Source organism: Aricia agestis, chromosome 14 (genome assembly GCF_905147365.1).
Source record: "Aricia agestis chromosome 14, ilAriAges1.1, whole genome shotgun sequence".
Lineage (NCBI taxonomy): Eukaryota > Metazoa > Arthropoda > Insecta > Lepidoptera > Lycaenidae > Aricia > Aricia agestis.
In genome coordinates this window covers 14157732-14173639 of record NC_056419.1, presented here as the reverse complement: position 1 = coordinate 14173639, position 15908 = coordinate 14157732, and the positions used below count along the sequence as shown (strand labels likewise).

At 37.8% G+C, this 15908-nt stretch overlaps 1 protein-coding gene across 2 annotated transcripts in view; it reads left to right on the top strand.

Moving 5' to 3' along the window:
• The window catches only part of LOC121733996 (max dimerization protein 1-like), a 315406-nt gene that overhangs the window by 84631 nt on the left and 214867 nt on the right, over positions 1-15908 (top strand). The window lies entirely within an intron of this gene.

The following is a 15908-nucleotide window of genomic DNA, read 5'->3' as shown; positions in this document are numbered from 1 at the left end:
CTACGGGTTTTCATGTAAAAGGAGGACAGGAGGTATTGTTTGTGATGTAAAAGAGCCAGTCTTGTAATAAACTTTTCATCATTAACTAGGAAATACTTCTAAAACTAGAAGTTGTGGCGGTACCCACAATTCGCCTAACATTCCTGCATCGCGCTATCGAAGTTTCGTAGAACGGCAAGATATATACAACGTCTGAAATGACGTCAGTGGGCTTCGGCCTGACCGAGCATAACACCTCGCTCGGTCGGAAGATCTTCCTTTGGCCTCCACACACTTATCCCACAAAGTATTTCCTAATTAATGATGAAAAGTTGATTACAAGACTGGCTTTGGACTGGAATTGAGTAAACACTCAAAGCCGACTTTTTAGATATTGCAAAGCTTTTATCGCGGGCTTTGCAAGAAATTCCGTAACGAAAAAAACCTAAAAATTAATTTCAAATTTCAAAATTAAGTAAGAAATAATCGGCCAAGTACGAGTCGGACTCGCGCTCGAAAGATTCCGTACCAGTATAGAGCAAAATTAGACCAAATTTGTGCTTTTTGTATGGGAGCCCCTCTTTATTTTTTATTTTATATTAATATTATTATTAAATATTAAAATACACATAAAACTAAGGATTGTGTGAAAAATTCAAGTACCTACCTGTTGCTATTATTGATATAGAGCAAAAATGGCCAAAAAAATCACGTTTGTTGTATGGGAGCCCACCTTAAATATTAATTTTAGTATTTGTTGTTATAGCGGCAACAGATATACACAATCCGTGAAAATTTCAACACTCTAGCTATTACCGTTCTTGAGTTACAGCCCGGAGACATACATACGGACAGACGGACAGACAACGAAGTCTTAGTAATAGGGTCCCGTTTTTACTCTTTGGGTACGGAACCCTGAAAAAGAGAGTAGAGTCCAGTGATGCTGGCTACTGTATAAATTAATGTCATGTCACACCTCGCGAAATGTAGTAACAGAGGGAAGGGGAGGGCGGAGGTCGTTGAACTTGCTTTCGTTGATTAGCTGTAACAGGATTACGTGAAGGGTACACGCTCCGGCGATCAAACGTATCACCCGAAATTTGTGCCCCGTGGTCCAGTGGTTAGAGAGTACCTTGAGGGCTTGGGTTCGATTACCGTGTTATAATAATGTTTTGACTTGTGCCCAAGTTTGGTTTGGTTGGCTCACCTGATTGCCTGACATAATTAATGAGATAGGATTTGGGAATGTAATAAGTACTGCACCTGCGGGGCTAAAATGGTCGCTTTGAAGAATCATGATATGAATCATAATATGATTCATTTTTCTAAAATCGCAAAATGCATCTCTGCTTGCAATTCATTTCTGTATTTTTGTACTGATTTGACATTTGTCAGTTTGACAGTTTTGACAATTCATTTGCTGAATTGATTGAGAGGAATTGCTAAATGTGACCATTTTAGCCCCGCTGATCTCCAGCGAGAGTGCCACCTATTATGCAATACCGGAAGAGTCGCAAGTTCGCATGTCGATGACAATCTTACTAGAACATTAACACAATAATTCCATTAAAATCCATTATAGCCTGAGAAACAAGCAGCCATCCGCCCTAACCAAAAAAAACCGTGACGTGATTTTTACGTATATTTTACGCTGTCGATTATACTGCAATAACTGTACCAAAAAATGTGTTTTCCTCATATTTTTTAATATCTATTGCTTACTATACTATTGCGATGGACGAGCTACATGTTACTCGATGTCCCGTAAGATCCCGTGTCCAGGTAACGGTACAGGAACTTACATTAGTATTCCGTGCGGCCTCGCGTCACGCCACGATGCATACTTATTACTAGTGTGGCAACCACGTGCTAAATCATAACAAATTGGAAGTCCAAAGATAATCTGATTGTATTTTATTATATCAATACTTGGGAGAGCCATGCTTCGGCACGAATGGGCCGGCTCGACCGGAGAAATACCTCTCTATCAGAAAACCGGCGTGAAACAGCGCAGCGCTACCCTGTTCCCTTTCCTACCCTCCCCTATTCCCTTCCCATCCCTACCCTTCCCTATTACCCTATTCCCTCTCAAAGGCCGGCAACGCACCTGCAGCTCTTCTGATGCTGCTAGTGTCCATGGGCGACGGAAGTTGCTTTCAATCAGGTCACCCGTTTGCCCCCTTATTTCATTAAAAAAAAACAAAACAGTATTGTGGTTTTCTGATTATACGCGCGCGGCGCGCCAAAAAAGGCCTTCGATGTTTTGTCATTGTGCGCTTTTATAATTTTGGACGTGGCGGTAATATCGTGGACGTCCGCGGTAAAACGATAACATAGGGAAGTAATATATGAAGACGACGATAACTTTTTAACGTGCACGTTAGAGGACATCGCGACGTCTACACTCTTCTGAACCGCACAAAACATCCGCGGTGCGTAAAATCAAAAGAGCATTTCACGAACCCAACGTTTTATTGTGAAAGTCGGCCAAAGTCGGTGTATGCCAGCTATAGCAGGCCTGTCCCACTCGCGAGAATAGGTATAGTACTGTAAGTACCACCCGCGGGTGGCCAATCAGTAGGGACTCACAAGCGAGCGGTGACGCACACGCAAGATTTTTCGTCGCGTATCTACTGTTTACTGATCATAGAGGAATTTTATTCATGATACTGATTTAACCGCTGTGACAAAATCGTTATAAATCTTATAAAAATGAACAATTAAGAAAGGCCAATGAAATATGTATTTGAATAAGGTATTTAAATACAAAAAGTAGATAAAAACTATACAAACATAGCAAATTAACCAATTTCATACAAATAAACGCGCAAACTACACAGAAATAAACACAAGTTACTATGTTTAAATTTTAAAAGTTTCCTGCACTATAATCGAATATATAAAACTACTATAAAATATAGGTTGGGTTACTAAAATTTTATATTACTATAAAAAGGTTTGCTTATCATACCAATAGTAATTAAAAAAGAATATTTGGTTTTCTAAAAGGCGAAAACCTTGATTTCGTCAGAAAAGGTACGAGTTAATGCGATAGACAGAGAGCGGACATGTAGGTGAATATAATTGTAGGCACCTAGCACTGCGTGGTCGGAATTTGAACTTAATAGTATCGTAGCATGAGTCGTTATTTCTTTAAACGGGTTTCGCAAGTGAGACTTCTGTTGGTACTACTAATATATATTCTGTGGCTATAGGCAGTTTCGTAATCACCACTAAATTCTAGATAAAGCAAACACTAGTGTATAGGTACTTAACTATAACTAGTGATGAGCAAAACAAGACTCGGGCAGTCTTGTTTTTGGTATTTCTAGTACAATATTGGTCTTGGACTTGGCCAAATTTGGTTTGGGTTTTTTTTTAGTTTTAGGATGGTCTTGGTCTCGGCATTGCTTTTTTGCAAGACCAAGACTAAGGCTGCAAGACCGATTTTGCTCATCACTAACTTTAACCAGATTTGCAATCATGGCCATCCATCATTTTGTCCTAGGGCACCATTAGGCCCTAGAAAAAGCATGTAATATATACCTAGCTAGTAGAGTTTAAAATTTAAATATAATATAAAAGAACGTGTAGGACAAGCTACGTGAATAACATGTAGTTTGTCCAGCTTTGCATCATGATGGATGTTTTAAACGAATCATGGGGCCTAAAGCCTCTACGTCCTAGGTTTCTTAGGGAACCGTTAGGTTCTATTTGTAGGTACAAGTAATATTAACTACCTAGCTAGTATAACCTTCGCAATCATGGCCATCCATCATGGCCCCTTACGTCCTAGGGCACCGTTAGGTTCTATTTCTAGTACAAGTAATAGTACGGTAGTCGGCATAATGAAGGCTCGGCGTGTCGAATCGCCGACATTAATTCAGCTACCGAGTACGCGACGGACGTTGACTCTTGTGATATAGTGTAAATGTATACAGTAGTACGTCTTTGTACTAGGCCGATAGACGATAACGCGTGACGAGTATATTATGTACTCGTATAAGCAACAGCTTTTGACAGCACGTATACAGTTGACTATCTTTGAAAGAGATCGGAAGGATGATGTCGTGATACAAGCAACAGCGTTTGACAGCAGATACTATGCAATATCTGCCGTCAACCCGTTGCTTGCCCGTCATAAAATTCGTGATTACCTCACGAGTTAGCCGCGAGCACACATAAGCATGGCTTTCGATAACTTTATGTGCATCGGCTCCAAAATTGCCATATTTCCTTTTCGAATTTCATAAAACAGACGCATGTCAGAATTCAGATATTATATTAAACATTGTTCAAACTTGAGTTTGAACTGCTTTCTACAGAAAGTCTGTTGAAACGTCAAGGAGATACATACATCGTTAGAAAATTGTGTGGACTGTGGAAGGAATTTTTAAACATTGATTGATTTTCTTAAAGTTAGTACCCACATATTTAAGACTTTAAAAATAAATCGTATTGCGCGATTTTAAGATCACGCCAGAGTTACGCTACTGTATTTTATTGAGTTTGTGCGATACACGTGCAAGATTTTGTAAGGCTTTGATAACGTTGACTCTTAAACGTCTCAAGATGAATTAAAGATCACGCATTAAAGTCTTCCACAGAAGGTACTTTATTATCTGTATTAATATATCTTATATCTTTAAACGAGCAATTCTGGTATATATATGTATATAAAATATATATAATTGGAATCTCGGAATCGGCTCTAACGATTTAGTATATATAGGGTTTCGGGGGCGATAAATCGATCTAGCTAGGAAGCATTTTTAGAAAATGTCATTTAATTCGTGTTTTATCGTAACACACAGAATCAGCCGCTATAAGAAAAAAAGGATCAAATTGTTTTATTCCCCGGTGTACCGGTACCCCGGTATTGCTAGAGTCAAATTTATTTTTTTCACTTTTTGCCATCAGATTCTGGTAGACCTATACAGTATACAAACACCTGAAAACTCCAAAAATCAAAACCTAGTTATTTGACGTCCTTAATAATTCATTTTTCTGTTTTTTTTTTCCGAACGGAATCAAAACTGTAGTTTTGATTAAGTTCGGATAGTTCGGACTGTATAATGTATATCAACAGAGTACTGATGATGATAATCCAGTCCCGTACATCCTTAGCGGGCTCCGGCCGTTGACTCCTGGACTACACGCGCCTAGATTCGCGACACTCCGAACTCCGATAACATTGAAGATATAAATAAACTGTGAAGGCTGAAGAGAAAATTGTTTTGACGTTGCGCTAAAATTCGTATATCGTGGATAGCTTAAATTTTCCAAAGTTGAAAACTATCCTATATCTTTCGGAAGGCTAGAATTATCTTCATACCAAATTTCATTAAAAATCGATTCAGCTATTTGTGCGCTGTTAGTCTGTTTTTCAGTCTGTCTGTTTCCTCTTTAGGCAATAGACAGACTGAAAAACAGACTCTTTCGCATTTATAATGTTAGTGTGGATTATTTTGTACCTGAGTTTATTGCCTGACTACTGCGCAGCCACAGACATAGATCAAGATAGATACCGCATGTCGCTCCATTTGTATGAAAAGCGTAGCGTGTCACTTTTTTCCTACGACTGTGACGTATCGATGATAAGAATCGTGTCCATTATCAAGGCCAACGTTTCTATTTGAATTTCTACAGCTCAATACGGCACTTATAGGCATTTAAGCATTTTAAAAATTCCGACTAACGTCCGATTCCGATAGCAGGTTAAAGAACAGACTTTCGAAAGACGAGCATTGCTCGTCGTTTGGGAACGCGATATGGCACGCGAAGTACATACACATGCGGTATCTATCTTGATCTATGTCTGTGTGCGCAGCCAAAAGGAAGGGTGACGTTTTTGGCAGTCTACTTGTAAGTATGTGCAATGTTTGTACCATCGTAGCGCCTGAACTACAGATAAATGAGGAATTATATTATATCACTAGCTGTCCCGGCAAATGTTTTTTTGCCATATATAAAGTTATGCCCATAATATTATTTTATTGAAGTGACTAAATAAGTATGTCACCACGGCAAAGTCCATCGCTATCCCGTCGCACAAACAATGGTCGCCGTCAGTCTCGAGTTGTAATAATTTACTATTATTTATTCAACAAATTCACTTATCAGTTATCAATATAAGAAGTATCCAGTAGCCGATTCTCAGACCTACCTAATATGCATATAAAATTTGGTAAAAATCAGTAAAGCCGTTTCGGAGGAGTACGGTAACTAACATTGTGACACGAGAATTTTATATATAAGACTAGCTGTCTCGGCAAACGTTGTTTTGCCATATAAATAATTTTTGGTATGAAAAATAGATGTTGGCCGATTCTCAGACCTACTCAATATGCTCACAAAATTTCATGAGAATCGGTCAAGCCGTTTCGGAGGAGTATGGCAACGAAAACTGTGACACGAGAATTTTATATATTAGATTAACTTTGACTCGGATATGCACTATATTTTAATTAAAAAGTTTTTTAAAATTGCATGCTTTAAACATTTTTCGCTTAAAATTATTCTATCAGGCAATATAAACTGAAGTATTTCAGTAACAAAGTTCAAACACGACATGGACGATCATTGCTTTGCTTAAGCATTGTTGAATTTAACTATTTGTCGCATGCTTGAACATTTTCAATTGTTATATTTCATCAGAGGATCATATTTTAGATTATAATTTACACTTGACGCTTTATATTTCTCGTTGTAATAAGTAGTTAAATTAATTGAAATGTTGGCTTTAGTTCGCGAAATAGACAATAGGACGATTAGGAATTTGTGTCGATTAAACTTATAACCTATATAAAGGTGACGCCGCGTTGATGTAAAAAATCGTTTTGGATATGTTTTAAGATCGCTTGTTTTATATGAGAGGCCGGCCCGGCCTGGACAACTGGCCCAGACAAGAAATGGAAAGGGCGTAAAACCATAAATATATTTCATATAAGCTATGGGCAAATTATAGTGTATGCTTGAACTAATCTATGTACAAATTTTGGAAGCTTAAATCACTCTCCTCTGTTGGCATAATTAGAATCCCTGTTTTTATATAGGCCTTTTTGATTAATTATTCTGTGTTATAAAAGTTGACCAATCGTGTTATGCTATGAGTAATTCAAAGATAAAGACATAATGAATACTGACAATGAACTTTAATTTCTTAGCTTTAGTCATTGTTGAGAAAAAATTTATATCGCTGCAGCCAAATAATTATCAAGGCGTCAATAGTTTTCCCGTGGTCTACATTTTGTGCACACATAATATAATTGCAGTAGCTTCAGAGCAAACAAGCAAACTAACCTTCGACCTTCTTTACCTATTTACTTACTACATTAGCGCCTAGTATAGTTTATGTGTATAATTAATATTACATAGAACATTTCATATAGAAATTGCGTAACTCCCACTTTACTCTACTAGCCCACAGCCGTCTGCGTCAGTCAAAAAACAGTATGCGGCATTTGTGACATTGCCGTGTCACAGAGGTGAACTAAATATGAGACCACGAACACCGACCTTCGGCGTCACCTATCATGGAATTATAATAACTGATGGCTGGATACAAATTGTTGGGAATTAAAAAAAAACTGGCAGAATAAAATTCAAAAAAGGAATGTTGGCTAATTTAAAAATTACTAGCTGTCCCGGCAAATGTTGTTTTGCCATAAAAGGATTTTCCCTGTTTTCCTGCTTTTCTCTTGAAGTTTTTTCCATAGACCTCACGGAGCCCGAGACCTTACCAACGTATGCGAAATCGGTTCGTGCGTTCTTGAGGTATAGCGTCAGGAAGGAAAACCCGATTTATTTTTATATATTAAATGAAATGAAATGATGAAAAAATAAAGATTACACATAACCCTCCTGGCAGTCGGGTAAAAAAAAAAAAAGAGTTGATTGATGTCAAAATTCGCGCTTAGTATTAAAACTTGAACTTGATTTAAACTAACTGCCGCACTCGAAGACTTAACAGTAATTAAATTTAATTACCTGTCAAACTCTTTATTAATCTAAAGTTTAATCATAATCATCATTAGCTGATGTGTCTGAATGCGGCAAACATCAGAATAACATCTATTTTATAATTTCATAGCAATACGGTATATTTGTAGAATAGTATAAGCAGCTTCCTTTACTCGACACACCGTTATTTTTAGTAGCCGGTACCGTTACTAGTAGTAGAGAAATTGTAAACAAGCCAGAAGCCAGACGCCACGTGTAACGCCGACTTTAGAGAAATGACAGTGCGTCATTATTATGCAAATCAAAAACTAGAAACGTCGAAACAGAGTAGACAGAACTACAGTTAGTTCTGTTTAGTCTGGTCGAAATGGCACTAAGCAATTCCGAAGTGGCGCCATTTACTTGACTACGCTTTTTGCACGCAATGTAGGTACATTTTTTAACGGGAAAATGGCCCACCACACATTCCCACCACTGCAACTCCTGTTTCGCCAGGATCAACAGTGGTAACAAACCACGAAAACCTGTTGATATGATCTCAGGGGGCAAACAGACTAAAAAGTCCAGTTTACTTTTTCGACCTATATTTTGGCTGAATGTGGCAAAACTCATGTGTCATGAGTTTTATAGACCGTAGAGCCAGAGTAGACAGAATGATAGAGTATGCCGACTTAGAACTGATGTTGAAATTTTTAAATTTGACGTATTATGACGAAAATCGTCGCTAGGGTTGTTAACTTGTTACCTACGAATTTAAAAATATGACAAATTCGCTGGACGTGTTCCTCTTTGGTCGTATTGTTGTTTGTGTTTTGGCACATGCGATTAAAATTCTCAGAATCCAATTTTGAAATCTTTATTTTAAATATTTAAAAATAAATTATATCAGCCAGCGCGAGGCACAATCCGTTCATAATCCTAGTGAAACCCAACGAATTTGACAGATATTGAAACCTGTCCGTTTCTTTGCAGTCGAACTACTGGTAGTTATGTCTATTGTGGTAGAGCTGAAGGACCGATCGGTCTTTAACTCTACCTATACCTATTTGTTTAAAATTTTCACTGTTTATCATATTGTTGGCTCGAACCTCGTAGTAAACACGTCAATAATTCACATCATCTGTAACCTCATTGACGATTGACCTAAATTCGAAATTCGAATCAAAAAACGAAAACCCAATAACGACGTTTCCCGCGCCTCGTTTGACGGCGATTTACGATTTTACGCGCCAAAAATAGGTAATTTTCAAAATGGCGGTTTGACGTTTGCCGCCTTCGTGGCTTTCCCGCCAAATACGGTGAATAGATTTCACGCTGAAATAATTGAAGTGACTAATGTCGGGTTTCAAATTTTTTGTTTTCTAGCGCTTTTCATTGGCTAACGTCAAAACTTAAACCACACACCAATGTTGTTGAATAGATTTAAAACTCCTGTAAAAAGTCGGCCATATTAAATATTTTGTCAGTCTTCCGGTATTACGACCACAAAGGTTGACGACCTATTTATACCAAATTCGTGCAATGATTTGGCCGTGTCTTACCAAAATGAATATTGACACTTAAGTCTTCAAACTTCCCTTCACGTCTCACGGCTCCGGCTATATACTTCAGCGACACGAGTACCCAGACCGCTGTACGCTGTACGGTACATCGTACGTGCGCCGCGGCGCCAGGTGTGACTTATATTGGGCCAGCGATGTATTGTATCTAGATACTGGGGAATATTAATTTAATTAAAAATACATGTGGCACTCGGGAACTGCTGCAATAAAGCTATTGAATAGCATTTTTTATCAACTAATAATAATAATAACAACTCCCACACCGGTATTGGTGACGGTGGCCGGTTTCATTGAAACCAGGCCAGCTACGCAGGAGTAATTTTATAGTGCCCGAGTGTGTGCGCAGTACACAAGAGCACTCTCTATTCCTTTACTCTCATAACTCAGTGGGACGGAAGACCGATAGGACTGGCGAGAGATCAGGCGCAGGACCGACTTTTTACATGCCAGACAATCAGGTGATCAGCCTGCATTGTCCTAATCAAACTTGGAAATAACATGTTTCCAACGCGGGAATCGAACCCACGACCTCCGATTCAAGAGCCGCGCTCTATACCACTCAACTAATGCAGTTATAATTCGCATAAGACTAGTCATACGCACACAAACACCGTGCCGAAGTCTGCCGAACTGAAACGACGATGCACGGCAACGCCGCACCGACTGCATGGGGGTGTTAAGTTTATTTTCTTGAATTGGTCGCCGGTCGCCACGCTCAAGACCCGTCATAAAAGCTATGAAATAGCTTAAAAGTTCCTCTCCACGTTGGACTGTTATGTGCTTAAGGACGCTATCACATTTTTTCACAAATATCAGCGATTTTCAGGTACGATTTTAAAGAATTAGGAGTCACACTGCGAGGATATTTTGGTTTCAAATGAAAGGTAATATATTTATCTCCACGTCGACACCATAAAATTTTTATAGCCGCATACAAAATGTTCACATAAATACTTTTTAACCATCACAATATTCGAAAAGATTAAAAAAATTGGGTTTGATTAGGTACCAAATTACCAATATAGCTAAATACACTGAACTACATAAGGAAAATAAATATACAAAAAATTGTTGCTTATTTAGTCCCATGGACGAAGTGCTAAATATTTTATATAAAATTAAATAACATTTCCATTTATAAGAAAAATAAGAAACGCTTTCAAATTTCTTCATACATTTTCGCCCCATCAAGAAAGCGGCGAGCGTCGTAACCGCCACTGTACAAGGCGCGCTCATATTGAACGTTATTTTAATGTCCTTAACGTCGATATTCGTACTGACCTGCTAATTTTTGTAACAATTTTTGTGATAGCGTCTGTCTGTAGTAGGCACAGTCGACGTTAATTTTAGGGAATCATAGATGAACATGTTTTTTGTTAACGCTTGTATTGGTCCATCAGAGGTCAAATTGCTAGATATACTTTTTTACTTTAAATGTAATTAATGTAATGTAATTTTCACCATCTGTAGTGCAAGCACGGCGAAAAGTAGAAATGCGAAAGTATAGACAAACTGTGGACATAAACTTAAGGTGTCGTTCCGATCTTTACCGCGGCTAATCGCGACCGACAAAAATTCAATTAAAATGACACTTTATGACAGACTATAGCATATGTCATAAAGTAAGATGTTATTTGAATTTTTAGGACTATATTCTGTTATAAAGTGGCATTTGAATTGAATTTTTCGGAACGAAAAAAGATCGGAACGGCATCTTAAGTTTATCTCCACAGTTTGTGACTATAGTCTGTCATAAAGTGGCATTTTAATTAAATTTTTCGGAATGAAAAAAGTTTGGAACGACACCTTAAGTTTATCTCCACCATATCTCCACAGTTTGTCTATACTTTCGCATTTCCACTGGTTACCGTGCTAGGGCTACATGGCAGCAATTCGTGCTCGTAGCACGTGCTACGACATTCGTAGCATACTGCTACGAATTTGTCTTTCTTCATATTTTGTCAATCAAAAATTATATAAAAAACTAAAACCCGACTGTGTTAAAAAAAACTGGGCCTTTACATCCGTTGTGGATGATTTAATACAGTATTTTTCAGAGCGAAGTAACGACTCCTCAAATACTGGTGCCTGGGACAAGATTTTTTAAAATGTCCGTATGGTTGCCCAAGCGCATACGGCATTCTCGCATCATAGTCGGCCTAGTCCAGAGGAAAGAACTAGTCAATACGTCTGGGACCAACTATGTGCGGGTTTCCTCACGAAGTTTTCTTCACCGTACGAGCGTCCGTATTATGCACTTGAGACCAGAAAATGTCTCATAGGTACACTCCTCCACCCGGGTTCGAACCTGCACTCTCTAGGAGTGCGAACCGAAGGTCTGCCCATTAGGCCACGCAAGCTCGACTGTGTTAAGATGGCCAGTATAACGAGCCATCTCAAAAAAGGAACCTCTTCCTAGTGATGAACTCTATATTTTTGCCAGATTTAATTAAAATCACTTTTTATTTTTATACTACCTATTCAAAACAAACCCTTCAGAAAATGGAAACGAAACAAACTATACATTTTTTTTTTGTATTCTAATAAACTATAATGATAATTCAAAAAGAGAGTGTATTTCCTCTTAAAAGGCGGGCAACGCACCTGTAGCTCTTATAATGTTGCGAGTGTCCATTGTCGACGGTAGTTGCTTTCCATCAGGTGACCCGTTTGCTCGTTTGCTCCCTTATTTTATATTTAAAAAAAAACAGCTCTCATATTAAAATAAACCCTGCACCTGCAGATCTAGTATTGACGTATCGATGCTCACGTTCTCACAGACAATGGCTTACAACTTCCTTCCACCGTTTCCGTGTGTGTCTAAATTATTTGTCTATTTTACATCGAGGCTCATGCAAATAAGGCTTATAAAAGTTTTAGTCCGTGTAATAATTTCGCTACTTCATTGCTACTGTTTATTTCAGAGTTCCTTTGTCGTATTGCTAATTTGATACTATTCAACGGAAATTCGTGTTTTAAACAACTTTTAACAACGTTTGTTTATACAGGGTGTAACAAAAATAAGCGATAATACTTTAGGGTGTGTACGTCTTCCTTGTAGAGAGTTCACTGTGAAAGTGGCAGCGCTGAAAGACCAAATTTTTTTTTTACTTTTGTATGGGGAAACTCGTGACGCTCGGGCTCTTGCCCATACAAAAGTGAAAAATTTTTTTCGTCTTTCAGCGCTGCTACTTTCACAGTGAACTCTCTAAAAGGAAAACGTACACTCCCTAAAGTATTATCACTTATTTTTGTTACACCTGGTATAGATCGGTCACCGAACTTACAAATTCGGTCATTGACCTGTAGAATTTGTAGTTTAGGAGATATGTGAACAAACATTGGTGCATATAAATTATTGTTAGTATTAAAGTGTTTTTTTTTATTTTTTATTTTATGAAATAAGGGGGCAAACGAGCAAACGGGTCACCTGATGGAAAGCAACTTCCGTCGCCCATGGACACTCGCAGCATCAGAAGAGCTGCAAGTGCGTTGCTGGGCTTTTAAGAGGGAATAGGTTAATATAGTAAGGAAGGGAAGGGAATAGGGGAGGGGAGAGAGGGGAATAGGGTAGGGGATTGGGCCTCCGGTAAACTCACTCACTCGACGAAACACAGCGCAAGTGCTGTTTCACGCCGGTTTTCTGTGACAACGTGGTATTTCTCCGGTCGAGCCGGCCCATTCGTGCCCAAACATGGCTCTCCCACGTATAAAAATTATAATTATACTAATAAAAATATAACTACTTAATAAATAAATGAATGAATAAACACTATAAGTATAAAAATACATCTAAATCTGTGGCTGCGGGCAAAGTACCAATTAGACTGACAGCATTACCATCGTTGTATGGCCAAACTAATTCATTGGCCGAGGATTATAATTTGGAAATAAATTTTCTTTCTTGAAGCTTTCTCAAGCTTTATTTTTGGGCTATTGAAAAATAAACCTACGATAACACGTAATAAAATACATTTTACGCTGCGGAATTATCGGCGATTTGTTGTAAACAAGGGGTAGTTAGGGCCAAACACTTTTAGTGTTAACTTTCTTAATAGTTTTATTTTTTAAGGGTTTTTTCCTGTTTCCAAAGGGCTTAGGGTTTTACTGCTTGTTAACAGAATCTATCAGGGCCTTTAGTCATAATGTATTCGATTATTTCGACGATGGGATTATAAACCTAACTAAAGTAATATTATATGGATTTTCGTAAAACGCATGGCTATGTGACATTTTTGATTTCCATTGGCGAAATTATCGAATGTAACTTGACTAAGACATTGGCATACTGTATGTCTCTCATGGCCCTAAAAGTGCTCCTTCTTACCCCAACTAACATTACAAAAGGTTTTTTCAGCGATTTACTCGTAAATCAATCTTAGAATACGAAAAAGTCACAATATTTACGCGGACTTGTTCGATCATCAATTACACGACGTTCGGAGTTATTCTACCTCTGAGATAATGCGACTGGACTTTACACAGTGGATATAGAGGTCATAGTACAATAGCAAAACAACCGGTCTATATTCACACGCAAACACGGGCAGAGTGAAACTTAAGTCGTTAGCACAAGTCATTAGTTGGGGCCTCGCCGGTGCCCCGGCTTAGGGCCCCAGTGCCCCGAAGTCCCAAGGCCCCCCGACGGGCCCCGAAGGTTACTTGGCGACAATAGTAAGGATTTCGTTACATTAGTTCTGAATGTTGATACATTGCTATTTTGTGATTGAATGTATTATGTATGTCATTAACACTTGTATGTTATTTTGAGCAAAAGTGTATTTACTATTATTTTGATAGTTCAGCGTTTTGAACGAAAACAGGTAAGAGTCGTACAGACTGACTGATATTCTTTCGTATTTATAACTAGCTGTTACCCGCGACTTCGTCCGCGTCAACATCCAACTAACAGCGAAGTTATCCACTAACAAATATAAAAAGTAAAATTTATCCTCCTCTTTTTTTGAAGTCGAATAAAAAAGTAGCCTAAGTTACTCCTTACTATATAAGCTATCTGCCAAAAAAAGTCCCGTCAAAATCGTTCCAGCCATTTCAGAGATTAGCCGGAACAAACAAACAGACAGACATACAGACAGACAATTTTTTTTAAATGTTGTTTTGGTGTATGTACCCTATGTCCGATTCATATGGATATTGTAAAAACGGTTCTTTTAATGTTACAAACACTCCAATTTTATTTAGATAGATAGATAACTCTTTATTGCTCACAAATTGGTACTATAACTAGTTCGACTAACTTAACATGTTTACAGTAAAATGTGGGCAAGGGCGGCCTTATCGCTTTAAGCGATCTTCCAGGCAACCCTGCGGCTATGGAGATATTACATAAATATAAGATGTAAAGATGTAAAGATATCAGTGCAACTTTTACAGCGCTGGCCGCTGCTACTTTCACAGTTCATTTTATACAAGAGAATACTCACCCTGAAGTATTATCAGTTGTCACTTAATTTTGTTACACCCTTTACATTAGAACCACGAAATCTTTGTTTGTATTGAAAGTAAAAACGTCTAGTTTGACTCCATTTATGTAGAGTTAAACCTAATTGAGGTTTCTTATGAAGCGAATTTAGTTTTTAATAATAATAATGTTTTATTTCGGGCAATAAAATACAGCCCATATATTACCAGGATTGTAAGAATTGTGAATTTTTCCTTAACTAATAGGTTCTTTTTATGAAATTGAAATTAAGAAATAAAAAGAGAACTCCACATCAAAATTTACTTTTCATGAGTATTTTATAGTTTGATAAGATATTGTCTGGATCTAACGAGGTTTTAAAAGGCATTTTAATACCAGAATCGGCAAAGTAACTTCTTAATAACATTACATAAACTCCTAAAATTCTTTACCAGTTTTCCAATGTTCTACAAGTACACGATATTTATTATTTAACCCCTCGTAATTTTGTGTAATCGGCTAATTTACTATGCATTTGTCACGAAACGCTAACCCAGTAATGTATGGGCAGGGTACACGTAAATTTTCTAATACCACCTTTGCGAATACGACATAAGGATCACGCAGTGGTAAAATAATTTTGAATGGTGGTTAAAGTATAAATAAAGTCGTGTTGTTTGTCAATGTACTATCAGAGAAGTTTATTCCGAGGCAGATGGTGGACCTTCGTAATTTATCAAACCGATCACAGCTAACATTGAATTGACATAAGCCGACCACATGATGTAGGTCCGTCAACTGCCTAGGAATCAATTTCCTCGATGGTACAATAGTTTACCAGTAGCCCTAGCACGGCCACCAGTAGAAAAGCGAAAGTAAAGACAAACCGTGGAAATAAACTTAAGGTGGCGTTTCGATCTTTTTTCGTTACGAAAAATTCAATTAAATTGCCACTTTATGACAGACTTTAGTCCTAAAAATTC